Source organism: Eulemur rufifrons, chromosome 7 (genome assembly GCF_041146395.1).
Source record: "Eulemur rufifrons isolate Redbay chromosome 7, OSU_ERuf_1, whole genome shotgun sequence".
In the NCBI taxonomy this organism is placed as follows: domain Eukaryota; kingdom Metazoa; phylum Chordata; class Mammalia; order Primates; family Lemuridae; genus Eulemur; species Eulemur rufifrons.
In genome coordinates, this window is record NC_090989.1 from 153,744,506 (window position 1) to 153,759,351 (window position 14,846).

Genomic DNA, 14,846 nt, shown 5'->3' on the forward strand with positions numbered 1-14,846 from the left:
ACATCAGCCTATGATGTGAGATCCCTTCATACCCTGCTCAGGACCCTGCAGTAGCTCCTCCCCAAGAATGGCCAGAATCAGCAGGACCCAGGACCCCCATAATTCCCCATTACCCCTCCAACTGCATCTCCTCTGCTAGCCTCTAGCCTACTGCTCAACCTCCTAAAGTTCCTCACACATTGCACACTTCGTGCATCCTCTAGTTGCTCTCCATGCCTGGAATGCACAGATTTCCACAGGGTTGCACCCTAGCACTCTCAGAACCCTTCATTTCAGACTGTAGCTTGCCCCTCTCTGCCTCCAATACTAGGGATCATCTTTATCCCCTTACCCAGCTCAGTTTTTTTCCATAGCAGTTACCACCTTCTCATACACTGTTTGGTTTTTTTGTTTTGTTTTGTGGAGTTTTTTGTTGTTGTTGTTGTTTGTTTGTTTGTTTTGAGACAGGGTCTTGCTCTGTTGCCCTGGCTGGAGTGCAGTGGCATCATCATAGCTGCAACCTCAAACTCGAGCTCAAGGGATCCTCCTACATCCCAAATAACTGGGTCTACAGGCACACGACACCATGCCCAGCTAATTTTCCTTCCTTCCTTCCTTCCTTCCTTCTTTTCTTTCTTTCTCTCTCTCACTCTCTCTTGCTCTTTCTTTCCTTTCTCTCTTCAGGGTCTCTCTCTGTCACCCAGGCTAGAGTGCAATGGCATCATCATAGCTCACTGGGTAACCTCAAACTCCTGGGCTCAAGTGATTCTCCTGCCTCAGCCTCCAGAGTAGCTGGGACTACAGGCATGCACCACTATGCCCAGATAATTTTTCTAATTTTTCGTAGAGATGGGGTCTTGCTCCTGCTCAAGCTAGTCTCGAACTCCTGGCCTCAAGCAATTCTCCTCCCTCGGCCTTCCAGAGTGCTAGGATTACAGGCCTGAGTCACCATGCCCAGCCTCATATACTTTTTAAAGTAAATGTTTATCATCCTTATATGACATTGCCTGGCTTTCCCACTAGAAAGAGAGGTCTGTGAGGTGGGAGTCTCTGTTTTGTTCATGAATGTATCCTGAGCACCTCAAACACCAAGTAAGCTCCAGATATACCTGTTGACTGACTGAATAAAAAGAATGCCACGTGGTATTAAGTGGTGATTGCCATGGAGAAAAATAAAATGGGGCAGTGAAAGCCTGAGGCAGGGTGAGAACACCCCAGGTTGAGGTTAGCCCTGGGTCAGGCCCAGAAGGCCCCTCACACCTAGCAGTATCACTGGGCAGCCTGCCCCAGTTCCAGTTCTGTGGCTTCAGGACCTGCACGGGTTGCTGAATAAAGGCCCAAAAGGCATCAGTCATTCAGATCCTTGCAGATTGGCCACTGCTCCACTTCTTCGCCTCACCCAATCTCTCATTCCAGTGCGCCTATGTGTGGGGTGCAAGGCTGGACAAGGCAAGTTCTCTTGGGCAGCCCTAGCATTAATTTAGTTTTCCATTCTCTCCACAAGCACTTACCAAGGGCTGACCTGGACTAGACACCGAGATGTGGCAAGAATGAACACGGCAAGAATTCAACTGATTTATGGGGTTTCTGGTCTCTGGTGGTGCAGGGAGGGCAACAGACAATGAAAGAACCAATAACATAATTATGTGCAGATTGACTACAATGGAGAAAAGGAAGCAGGCTGAAGTGCAGAATACAGTATTTATGTCCAAGGCAGCAGGAAAGATGGACCTAAGAAGGGGACATCTGAGCTAAGATCAACCCAAAGGCATTAGCTGAGCACAAAAAGATGTAGGGGAAGCCATTCCTGGCAGAAATCACAGCAAATGCAAAGGTCCCGAAGAAAGAACAAGTTTGACATTTGGAAGGAATATGAAGAAGGTGCTTGGGTCTAATGGAAGAAACAGCTCAGGGCTCAAGGAAAAGATGCACAGAGTTGAAAGGGACGAGGGAACAGACCAGAGATCTGGAGGGCAAGTCCAGGAATCCTGATGTGTAAACAACAGGAATCCCAAAAGGAGTAAAAGGGACAGCTGAAATAGAGGCACTGACTAGCCAAGTTACAGAAGAAAAATTTCATGACATGAAGAAAAAGCTGTATCTAGTGATGGGGACACTGACCACTTTCCCATGTAGGATGGAAGGGAAAGACTATAGTAATATTCTTTTTCTTTATTTTTGTTTCCAAACACCAACCTGAACCCGATACAGTAAAACTCGTAAACTTTAAGGAAAAAGAAACCATCATACAAGCTCCAAGATGGAGAAAACAAGTTATATACCAAGGAAGAAGGGCCAGCTGGTTTTAAACTCTTCCCTATGACACAAGTACACTATCTGCCCACCTTGGCCAGCCAAGGGACAGTCATCATGCTGGGAGAGGGACAGTAACCAATAGTGGAATGAGGAAAAAACAGAATTTCTAAATCACCAAGGGGAAAAATTAAATGAATAACAGCTTAATTAAAAGAAAGAGAGAGAGAGGGCCAGGTGTGGTGGGTCATGCCTGTAATCCCAGTGCTCTGGGAGGCCAAGGCAGGAGAATAGTTTGAGGCCAGAAGTTGGAGACCAGCCTGGGTAACATAATGAGACCACCCCCCCACCCCACCCCACTTCCCATCTCTACACACACACACACACACACACACACACACACACAAATTTAGCTGGGTGTGGTGGCATGTGCCTGTAGTCCCAGCTACTCAGGAGGCTGAGGTAGGAAGATGACTTGAGCCCAGGAGTTCCAGGTTACAGTGAGCCATGATTGGGCCACTGGGCTCCAGCCCGAGCATCAGAGTAAGACTCTGTCTCTATTGAAAAGAGAGAGAGAGAGAGAGAGAGAGGGAGGGAGAGAAAGAGGAAAATTATAGGTTAGCCCTATGAAATTGCTAATATTCAACTGTTTTGACCTACAAAAACAGTAGTTTCATATAGGTCAATTGAATAAAAAGGTAAAACTACAAAGTAACAAACAAGGTAATTACAGAATGAGCAAAACCAGACATCTTTATCACAGTAAATAAGGATACCTGAACCCTCTTTAAAGGCCTAGACACCGAGTTAGAAAAACAAAACTCAGCCACAAGCTATTTATAAGATACGTGAGACCACAAGAACAGGAAAGACTAAAGAGTAAAGGAGTGGGCAGAGAGATCAGGCTAGCACAGACAAGAAGAGAGCAGCAGTAGCTAAATGACATGAGAAAAGATAGGCTTTAAGGTGATAGGCATCAAGCAAAACAAAAAGGGCCCTTATCTAACAGAGAAAGGGACAATTTATGAAAAAGATATAAAATATAAAATAATCATAAGTCCATGTACACCAGATACAAAAAACTACTATTTAAAAAATCAGGAACTATATCAGACTCCTCTGGGTGCTGAAAATTTTTTTTTTTTTTTTTTGAGACAGAGTCTCGCTCTGTTGCCCGGGCTAGAGTGAGTGCCGTGGCATCAGCCTCGTTCACAGCAACCTCAAATTTCTGGGCTTAAGCGATCCTCCTGCCTCAGCCTCCCGAGTAGCTGGGACTACAGGCATGCGCCACCATGCCCGGCCAATTTTTTCTATGTATTTTTAGTTGTCCAGATAATTTCTTTCTATTTTTTAGTAGAGATGGGGTCTTGCTCTTGCTCAGGCTGGTCTTGAACTCCTGAGCTCAAAAACGATCCGCCCACCTTGGCCTCCCAGAGTGCTAGGATTACAGGTGTGAGCCACCTCACCTGGTTTACCATATAGTTTTGTAGCAGATTCTACCATCTAGGTTTGTGTAAGTACACTCTATAATGTTCACGTGACAATGTAATAGCGTAATGACACATTTCTCAGAATGAAGTGACACGTGACTGCAACTAAGCACTTTTGTTTTTTTGAGCCATCCAATATTTTTAAAGTAAAATTATAATTAGAGGAGTTTGCTTTATGCTGTCAATAGACATATGAGCCACCAACGCCCAGCCTGAAAAAATTTTTTAATTACAAAATAAAAAATCAGGAACTAGACAGAGATGGCACCAACACTGTTATCATTACAGATTGACTTAGAATTCTAGCACATGTAATAAGATGAGAAAATGACATGTTATGACTATTGCAAGAAAGACATTACACAATCTCTATGGTTAATGCCATGATTATAAATCTAGAAAACTCAAAGGACTTTCTTGAATAATGAGATAATATAATAAGATAAAATGTTGGCTGGGCGCGGTGGCTCACGCCTGTAATCCTAGCACTCTGGGAGGCCGAGGTGGGCGGATCGTTTGAGCTCAGGAGCTCGAGACCAGCCTGAGCAAGAGCGAGACCCCATCTCTACTAAAAATAGAAAGAAATTATATGGACAGCTAAAAAATATATATAGAAAAAATTAGCCGGGCATGGTGGTGCATGCCTGTAGTCCCAGCTACTCGGGAGGCTGAGACAGGAGGATCGCCTGAGCTCAGGAGTTTGAGGTTGCTGTGAGCTAGGCTGATGCCACGGCACTCACTCTAGCCTGGGCAACAGAGTGAGACTCTGTCTCAAAAAAAAAAAAAAAAAAAAAAAAAAAAAGATAAAATGTTAAGGTAATAAATGCAAAAAAAACTAAAAAACAATAGCATTTGCTACAAATAAGCCCCTAGAAATAAATAAAAATGAGAAAAATATTTAATTACCAACAAAAATTATAAAATATTAAGAAAAATATAGGAACTGTACCAGGTGGGAAACTTATAAAATTTTATTAAAGGATATAAAACCTACAGAATATTATTAAAGGAGAAGAAAAGAGCAAATGGAAAGACACCAAATTCATGGTGGGGTGTGTGGCCCAGATCTCAACTCTCAGCTGCATCTCTTTATGAGAAAGGCCCTCAGCAGAAGGCAACCGCCTTGTCCAAGGTAAACCACTTCCCACCCCAAAAGTAAACTGGTGCCTTCTCTGTTTTCATATAGGTCAATTGAATAAATGAATAATTACCACTGCAGAGGTACTTGGTATTCTGACTTCTGTTGCCATATAGAAACCTCACTCATTTTAAATCTTCATATAAAAAGAATCACACAATATGTACCCTTCTGTATATGGCTTTTTAAATTCAACATTATGTCTGTGAGATTCGTCCATGTCATTGTGTATAGTGGTAGTTTGCTCTTTTTTGTTTCTGTATGGTATTCTATTATGATTATACCATAATTTTTTTTTTTTTTTTTAGAGACAGGGTCTCACTCTGTTACTCAGGCTGGAGTGCAGTGGCCTGGGGCATGATCATAGCTCATTGTAACCTTGAACTACTGGGCTCAAGTGATCCTTCTGCCTCAGTCTCCCAAGTAGCTGGGACTATAGGTGCATGCCACCACACCCAACTAATTTTTTTCAATCTCCTGGCTTCAAGACATCCTCCTGCCTTGGCCTCCCAAAGTGCTAGGATTACAGATGTGAGCACTGCAACCAGCCTGATTATACCATAAATTATTGATCCATTCATTTGTTGATAGGCATCTAGGTTAATTCCAGATTTTGGTTACCATAGCTGCCATAGATGTTCCTTTACATGTCTTTCAGTGTACACAACCATCTTTTCTGTTGCATATAACCCAGGCTCTTTGGATCCTTCCACTACCATTCTTAATATGTTGGCTTCTGTCCTCATGCTTGTGATCCCAGCATTGCAAGATAGTTGCATCCTTTCCAGACATCACATCAGTATTCAAAGCAGCACCAGCCCCATCTATCCTCATTATCAGATAAGCAAACACCTTCTTGGAATTCCCCCCACCCCTGCAGATTTCCATTTATTTCTTGTTCACCAAATTTGGGTCATCTCTGGCCGCCTGTAGGTGCAAGGAGGCTGAGAAGTCAGGAAATGTGGTCAGGATTGGTCCATTACTTGAGACTAGACACTTGCCATAGTGAACAAAATCAGGGTGTTTTGGCAAAGAAGACAGAAAAAGGTATTAGGAGTCAACCAACAGAATCTCACAATATGAAAAGATGTTCAAACTCTTCAGAAGGCAAAGAATGCAAATCAAAGTGAAAAATGTAACAATGTCAAAACTATGGAGAGAATAAAAAGATCAGGGGTTGTCAGGTGTTTGGGGTGACTGAGAAAATAGGTGCAGCACAGAGGATTTTTAGGGCAATGAAACTATTCTGAATGGTACTGTAATGGTGGATATATATCATAATAGATTTGTCAAAACCCATAGAATATATGCCATGGTCTGAATGTTTGTGTCCCCCAAAATTCATATGTTGAAAGCTTATCACTAATGTAATGGTATTAGGACGTAGGGCCTTTGGGAGGGGATTAGGTCATGAGGGCAGAGCCTTCATGGATAGTATTCATGCCCTTCTAAAAGAGGCCCCAAGAGCTGCCTTGCCCCCTCAACCATGTGAAGATGCAGCAAGAAGGTAGCTTCTTTGAACCAGGAAACGGGCCCTCACCAGATACTGAATCTGCCAGCACCTTGATCTTGGACTTCCCAGCCTCCAGAACTTGGGAGGCTGAGGCAGGAGGACTGCTGGAGCCCAGGAGTTTGAAGTTGCAGTGAGCTATGATGATGCCACTGCACTCTAGCCCAGGTGACACAGTGAGACCCTGTCTCAAAAATAAAAAAAAAGAGAAAGAAATGTGTGTACAAAATGATCTAAATGTGTACAGCAAAGACAAACCACCCTGTGTGAATGTGTATATATATGTTTTTATGATTATATAAGCAAGGAGAAAAATAGGGAACATATATGTTGTAAACATGGGCTGCAGAGAGTGATGGTGATGGAAGGGAAAGGAGAGGAAGCAAAAGAGGAAAAGATAAAAGACTGAGCTAAAGAACAGCAGTTAGGATGGGTTTTTCCTTATGCATCTAATTATAGGTATGTATTTAACTATATGAAGGAAGAGATTCTTTAGGTGATAGATCAAGAAAATCAGTTAAATGATGACCACCTTACCTTAAAACTCAAGATAGGGCAGGGAGGGCCATGAGGGAGGCCCTGGGAATGTTCTTCATTTGGGTTGGGCTTTGTTTTTGGTCTGTGACAAATTATTGAGCAGAATGTCTTTGTTTTATGCGCTTTTCTGTATTTGTTACATTCCATACTTTAAAAAATTAAATTATACAAAACAAAAACAAGGCAAAATAAGCATTTCAAAAATAAGACTCCTGCTGTTGATCCAAGGGAGTAATTAAGGCTGGGACTAGGGCCAAGTATTCAGGCCAAGGAGAGGAGAGCAGCAGAGGGATTTTAAAGAAGAGTTGATGGGATCTAATAGTGGACTGGTTAGAGGTGCTGGCTGGAGGGAGGTGTAGGAGATGCTGCCAGGACAGGAAGAGTGGTACAACTGGAGAGGGAATACTGATGTAAAACAAGAGGATATTTGGGGTAGCTTCAGCACAGCCTAGTGGAAATGTGAAGTCATCAGTGGGACACTTAGTTCAGGGAAGTGTCCCAGCTGGAGGTATAAACCCAGAGTGAGCAGCATGGTGATAACACCCAAAGCAACACTGTTGCTGATATCATTCCCCAGGAAGGGATGGAAGAGAGCCCAGAGTGGAGCCCTGGGCCACATTTGACTATATACAGTCAAAGCTGGCAACAGAGGTGAGAAGAAAGTCAGAAGGGCTGAATGAGTCCTGAGAAGGCAGTCCTGGAAGCAGAGGGAAGGAGTCTTCTGCTGAGATTTCAGAGAGCCTGCCTGTGCACTCGTTCTGTCAGTGGAAGTCACTGGGGACTGCACAATGGGCTGTGGCAAGAAGGGGGGTGAGGAAGGTGAATGGCAACCACAGGCAAGTTTCCAACTGGGGCAGAGCTAGAGGAGGATGATGGAGGGCAAAAGTGGAGTTTCTGACTCATGGCAAGTCATTGCTGAATGGAGCAGGGGTACCAGGGGTTAGAGGAGGCCCTAGGACAAGGTGGCAAGCACTGTGAGGGTCCTGGAGATAGAGGATGGAGGGGAGGTGCTGCGTAGAGACCTCACCTCCTGGATAACGTCCCCAGGCCCTTGGCAGGGATGGGCCGCTGATCCTCAAAGAGGATGTCCAAAGGTGGAGGGGGCAAGAGTCTGATGAGGAGGTCAAGGGGCACTTCTGTGCTCGAGATCATACTTGGGGAGAGACAGGGCGAGTAGTGGGTGGGCAGCTGCTGCCGCTCCCCTGCCCCTTTCTGTCCATCCCAGGTAGGCTCAAGGCCCAGCCTTGGGGGCAGGTAGAGTTATTCTGGGATTGGATGTCAATCAGAACCCCCTTCCTTGTCCGTTCCTTAAACCCAGCTGGCCATGTCCTTGCCCACCCCGACCCCCTTCAGCTTGGAGTCCACCCAGGGCCCCTAGCGTGGGAGAACTGGACAAGCAGCTTGCAGTTGGGAACACAGTGTTTCCACCCGGGTAGGGGTGGGACTGAGGTTCCGATGACCCCCACCCACACCCACAGTCCCGGGAAGTGGGCCACATGGGGAGGGGCTGGCTGCACTCATTCCTAGGATTTTTTTTTTTCCAGAACAAAAGGCAGGAAGATTACCAAGAAAAGGATCCCACAGGGTCAGGGTGGAGGCCGTTGGACATGAACACCCTGTCCCCAGCACGTCCAGGCAGGGCAGAGCCCAGAGGGGCCAGCTGAGAAATTCCCATTGTGCTGGAAGGCAGCCCAGTCTCAGCAGGCCCCACCCCCACACTCTTAATATGCCCTTGCCTGCACGTTGTGAACCTGGCCCTTGAATCATTTAGGTCAATAAATTTGTTTTTTTTGTTTTTATCATTTTTTTTTTGAGACAGAGTCTCACTCTGTTGCCTGGGCTAGAGTGAGTGCCGTGGCGTCAGCCTAGCTCACAGCAACCTCAAACTCCTGGGCTCAAGCGATCCTTCTGCCTCAGCCTCCCGAGTAGCTGGGACTACAGGCATGCATCACCATGCCCGGCTAACTTTTTCTATATATATTTTAGTTGTCCACATAATTTCTTTCTATTTTTTTTTTTTTTTTAGTAGAGACGGGGTCTCACTCTTGCTCAGGCTGGTCTTGAACTCCTGAGCTCAAATGATCCACCTGCCTTGGCCTCCCAGAGTACTAGGATTACAGGCGTGAGCCACTGCACCAGGCCTAGGTCATTAAATTTGAAATGTCCTATTTTGAACCAAAACTGTAGTTTGTTATATCGCAAACAAGAAGCAGTACAATTAATCAAAGTATGTGACTAAGCTATCGATACAGTTTTGCCATCTTAACAGTTGCTTGTTTATGCCAGCAGTGAAGAAACCTGGAAAGCCAGTGGCGATGAAATCAAGAAAGGCATTTTTCACAGCTTGTTGAGAATTGAATATTTTTCCTTACAAGAAGTGGTCCAGGCCGGGCGCGGTGGCTCACGCCTGTAATCCTAGCACTCTGGGAGGCCGAGGTGGGCGGATCGTTTGAGCTCAGGAGTTCGAGACCAGCCTGAGCAAGAGCGAGACCCCACCTCTACTAAAAATAGAAAGAAATCATATGGACAGCTAAAAATATATATAGAAAAAATTAGCCGGGCATGGTGGCGCATGTCTGTAGTCCCAGCTACTCGGGAGGCTGAGACAGGAGGATCCTTTGAGCTCAGGAGTTTGAGGTTGCTGTGAGCTAGGCTGATGCCATGGCACTCACTCTAGCCTAGGCAACAGAGTGAGACTCTGTCTCAAAAAAAAAAAAAAAAGAAGTGGTCCAAAGCCTAGAAGAAGTGGTAGTCAGTTGGTGCAAGGTCTGGTGAATACGGTGGATGACAGAGAATTTCCAAGTCCAGCTGTTGTAGTTTGAGCAGTGTTGTTTGTGCAACTTGTGGTTGAGCACTGTCTTGCAAGAGGATTGGCCTGTTTCTAATGACCAATCTCGGCTGCTTAATTGCAAGCATCCTCATCATTTTGTCCAACTGGTTGCAGTACACATCTGCTGTAATCGATCAACCAGGTTTCATGAAGTGGATAATACCAGCACTGGACCACCAAAACACACACCATTAGCTTTTTCTGATGAATATTCGGGTTTGGACTGTGTTTTGGCACTTTTTCTTTATCCAGCCATTGTGCTGAATGCTTGTGATTGTCAAAAAGAATCCATTTTTCATCACACATAACAATACAGTGTAGAAATGGTTCACCTTTATGTTGTGACAGCAAAGACAGGCAAGCTCTTTAATTCACGTGGTACCTACCCATCTATCCAGCTTCTTTACCTTGCCCATTTGTTTCAAATAGTCCAATATTTCTGGAATAATAACATCAAACTTGCTGCTAATTTACATGTAGGTTGAGAAGGATTTGCTTCCACTACAGCTTTCAGCTCATCATTATCCGCCTTGGTCTCATGTCGCCCATGTGGCTCATTTTCAAGATTAAAATCACCAGAATGGAATTTCTCAAACCATTGGCAGTACTGTGAATTCATTAGCCACATCCTTTCCAGAACACTTTGTTGATATTTTGAGCTGTCTGTGCTGCATTGGTTCCATGAAGGAACTCATATTAAAAACACGAATTTTTGACTTATTGATGGTTTCACAAAAATTGCTCCAAAAAAAAGTTGAAAGATAATCACACGCCAAAAAAAGGACGTGTCATAGTGAAATGTCAGAGTTATCAACTGTCAAACTTAGTACTTAAGGAAATTGGACATTTCCAACTTAGTAACCTAATAGTTCCCCTGTGCAAAGGAAACCCTTCTTGGTTTTCAGTTATGAGGCCGGCTCTGCGTCAGGGAGCGGAGGCTGATTTTGCCGTAAGGCGGAGAAGTGAGCACAAGAGCAGAGACCACACCAGCGACTGGACCCCAGTCTCCGTACTGTAGCTGGGTCTTGGCCCAGCCCAGGTAGGGGAAGGCCTTCTGGCAAAAGCTAGGAGCAGCGGGAATGGACGCCTTCGTATAAGCCTGCCGCCTTCTTAGACTGGAAAGCCTAAAGGCAGGAGTAGGGCACCAACCTGTCCTCGGCTGGCCGGCCTCAGCCAGGAGCTGCCAGCCGAGTGGAACCATCTCAGGTTCTTAGGCAGGGGCTGTGCCCCGACCCAGCTCGGGGTCTGAGGGTTACATGCTCTTCCACCCAGCTACGCCATGGTCGGGAAAGAGCTCTGGGCTCCAGCGCTGCCACGGCTGCAGCTGCCTGCGGAACAGCCCCCCAATCTGGGATCCTTGCTGAGACTTGGGGCGTCAGCGGGGTCCCTGAGACTGCGCGCAGCCTCATTTCTCACTCCAGTTAAGGTGCTGGCTGCACAATCCAGGGAAAGGATGCCAGGAGCCGGAGGCAGCGCGGGGACAGCCCGGCCCCTGCTGGCCGAAGTGGCAAGTTGCAGCGCCGCTGCTCACGTGCTGACCGGGGACTGATGCCTATCTGTTTCAAAGACCTCTTCCCGCCCGCTTCAGGTCTCCCTTCAGTTGCAGGTGCTGAGCTCACAGCAGACCTGGGAGTGTTTGTACTGTAGGCGTCTCTCATGCCCACGCCAGCAGTTTCAGAATGCAAATGTCGGTATGACCATGATTGGATGTTATACAGTAAAGTGTGGTTTGCTTATCTGATGGGTCTGGACTTCAGTTCTTCCTCATTTTTACTAGTTTACTAAACAAAAATAACTGCACACCCCTCAGCCCTTCTTCTGGGGGTTGGAGGACCTAGCCAGAAAGGGGATGCTGGATCCTAGTTTCTCGCAGAGTATACAGTGACCTTTGCCCCTGGGCTCAGTGTAGTTCTGCAGAGGGAGGAAGGAGTGGGTTCATGGCCAAGAAGGCTATGGGAATTTGGCTGATACCTTGTTTCAACTGCCTTCCCCAAGAGCTAAATGGCAAATGTCTGTTCTCCTGCCTATTAGGATAGACTGGTGAAGAGTTGTGCTGGCTTTCCTAGTGTCTGGGGTAGCTCCCAGTCCTCCTCTGGTTTTACACTCTGACCTGGGTAGCCTATGGTGTATAAATGGGCTGGGCACTGCTTAACTGTGTGTATTGAAGGATAAGCCAGACAACTGGTTTTATAGAATAGAAAGAAGTACCCACAGGATCAAGAATTCTGGTTGGGAAGGAAATGTCATACAACAGAGACACCTTCAGAAAAATTTTGATTCTTAGCACTTGTCATCACAGAAGGCAAATGAGGTCAGAAAGGCATCACTGCCAACATTTCTCATGATGTATAAAGATAACAATTTCTGGCCAGGTGCAGTGGCTCACACCTGTAATCCCAGCACTTCAGAAGGATAAGGTGGGAAGATAGCTTGAGTTCAGGAGTTCAAAACCAGCCTGGGCAACAAAGCAAGACTTCATCTTCACAAAAAATACAACAATTAGCCGAGCATGGTGGCAAACACCTGTAGTCCCAGCTATTCAGGAGGCTGAGGCAGGAGGATCGCCGGAGCCCAGGAATTCAAGGCTGCAGTGAGCTATGATAGAGCCTGGGTGAAGAGTGAGACCCTGTCTCTTAAAAAAAAAAAATGACAATTACAGAGAAGTACCCACCTGGGAGGAGTCCTTCACATCTTAAATCTAGCCTTTCTCCTTTCACAGCTTTCAGGATGTTTCTGCAACCAGAATTACATGATGTAAGGTAGAGCAGTGAGGGAAATCACATTCTTGTGCCTAGACCATGCATTTTATGAAGGGGCGATGACAGCCCAGAGAGAGAAAAACCCCGTGACCAAGGACAGCAGATACTGGTTTTAATCATCCTTGAAGTGAGAGATTGGGGCTGCTGAGTCTGGAAATGTGAAGGATAAACTCCATCAGGCCAGAAGGAAAGGTCCAGGAAGCCCCTGGTGGACCTCAGTACTATTTCATTACTGTTGCTAATTCCTGGGGTTTAAACACAGTGTCAGAATGTCCATGGCTGGTCATAGGGATTTATTCAATGAAAAAATGAGCTTAGTCAGACCTAACTTCTGACATTCCAATTCAGAACTTGGTAATACTTATCTGAATTCACAACTGGTTCTTGGTTGACACTCTGCATTTTATTTGCATATCCAAAAACAGGTAACAAATAGTATGTATCACTGGCCATAATCGTGATGGGACATTTGTCTTTAGAGAGGATGTGTAAAGGAAGCAAAATTTATACTTAACTTATTAAATGACCCTAATTTCATTCCATATTGTAACAGTTTTAATTCTGTTGTTATAAAATTAAGTGATTCGCTAAGATTACTGAGGATAAAATAAGGTAACTTTGATCGGACAAATTTCTAGCTTCCTGTTAGAACATACTAATGTAGAAAGCAAAGTCCTAGCGTGGGCAACATAGCGAGACTCTGTCTCCACAAAAAAAAATCATGCCACTGGCACAATCCCAGCTACTCAGGAGGCTGAGGCAAGAGGATTGCTTGAGCCCAGGAGCTTGAGGCTGCAGCAAGCTATGATCGCATTACTGCACTCCAGCCTGGGCAACAGAGAGAGATCCTGTCTCTTAAAAAGGAAAAAAAAAATCCTCATGTAATGCTGAGACTGTGGATGATGTTATCTTGACATTATCCTATAACATTTTTTTAAAATTTCAGAATATTACAGGGGTACAAATGTTTTGGTTACATAGATTGATATTGTACAGCTTGAGTCAAAGTTTAAATGTACCCATCACCCAGTTAGGTGTGATTTCACCTATCCCCTCCTCCCCACTCCTACCTGCTTGATTTCTATTGAGTTTTACTTCCCCAAGTGTTCATGAGTGCTGATTGGTTAGTTCCAATTTAATAGTGAATACATGTGGTATTTGTTTTTCCATTCTTGTGATACTTCACTGGTCTCCAGTTTCATCCAGGTTCTTATAAAAGGTATTAATTCATTTTTTATGGCTCAGTAGTACTCCATGGTATACATATATATATATATATCACATTTTATTAATTCACTTATGAATTGATGGGCACTTGGGTCATCTTTGTGATTGTATATTGTGCTGCAATAAAAATTCAAGTGCAAAGTGTCTTTTTTTGGCAAAATGAAAATGGCTTTTTTCCCTTTGGGTAAATATCCAGTAGTGGGATTGCTGCATCAAATGGTAGGTCTACTTTTAGTTCTTTGAGCAATCTCCATCCTGTTTTCCATACTAGAACTTCTTGAGTCATAGCAATACCACCACCAAAACCAAATCACGTTTTTTTTTTTTTTGAGACAGAGTCTCTGTCACCCCATTTAGAGTGCAATGGTGTCATCATAGCTCACCGCCACCTTAAACTCCTGGGCTCAAGTGATCCTCCTGCCTCAGCCTCCTAAGTAGCTGGACTATAGGCACACACCACCATGGTCGGCTAATTTTTCTATTTTTTTCTTATAGAGACAGGGTCTCACTCTTGCTCAGGCTAGTCTCAAACTCCTGACCTCTTGCCTTGGCAGTCTTCCTGCCTCAGCCTCCCAGAGTGCTAGGATTTCAGGTGTTAGCCACTGCGTCTGGCCACTTTTGAAAGAAGACCAGTTTGGCTTTGAGAGCATTTAGCTACCAGTTTCTTGGGCCCTAGGTGGGTATTTCATATGTTCCCACCACTTGGCCCTTTGGTATAGGCAGGTGTCTCTGTCTAAATGAGGGCAAGATAAAACAGAACATAGCTTTACTATAGAATGAGCTTCCTTTGGCCACCTGGAAAGAAATTATAGGTACAATGGGCTGGCACATCATTCTTGCTAGTTCTGGTTATAGCCATGTTACATAGAGTGAAATAAGTAATACTGTTAGAAAGGAGATGTTTTCTACTGGATTTCATTGGTGAGTTCATCTTCTTAGCAAGGGGTATATTGGATACCCTTGCACATCATCCCAGCAGTTCAAGTACCATGTGGTGGTTAATTTTATGTGTCAACTTTACTGGGCCATGAGGGTCCCCAGATATTTGGTCAAACATTATTCTAAGTGTTTCTGTGAGGATGCTTTTGGATGAGACTAACATTTAAATTGGTCAACTGAGCAA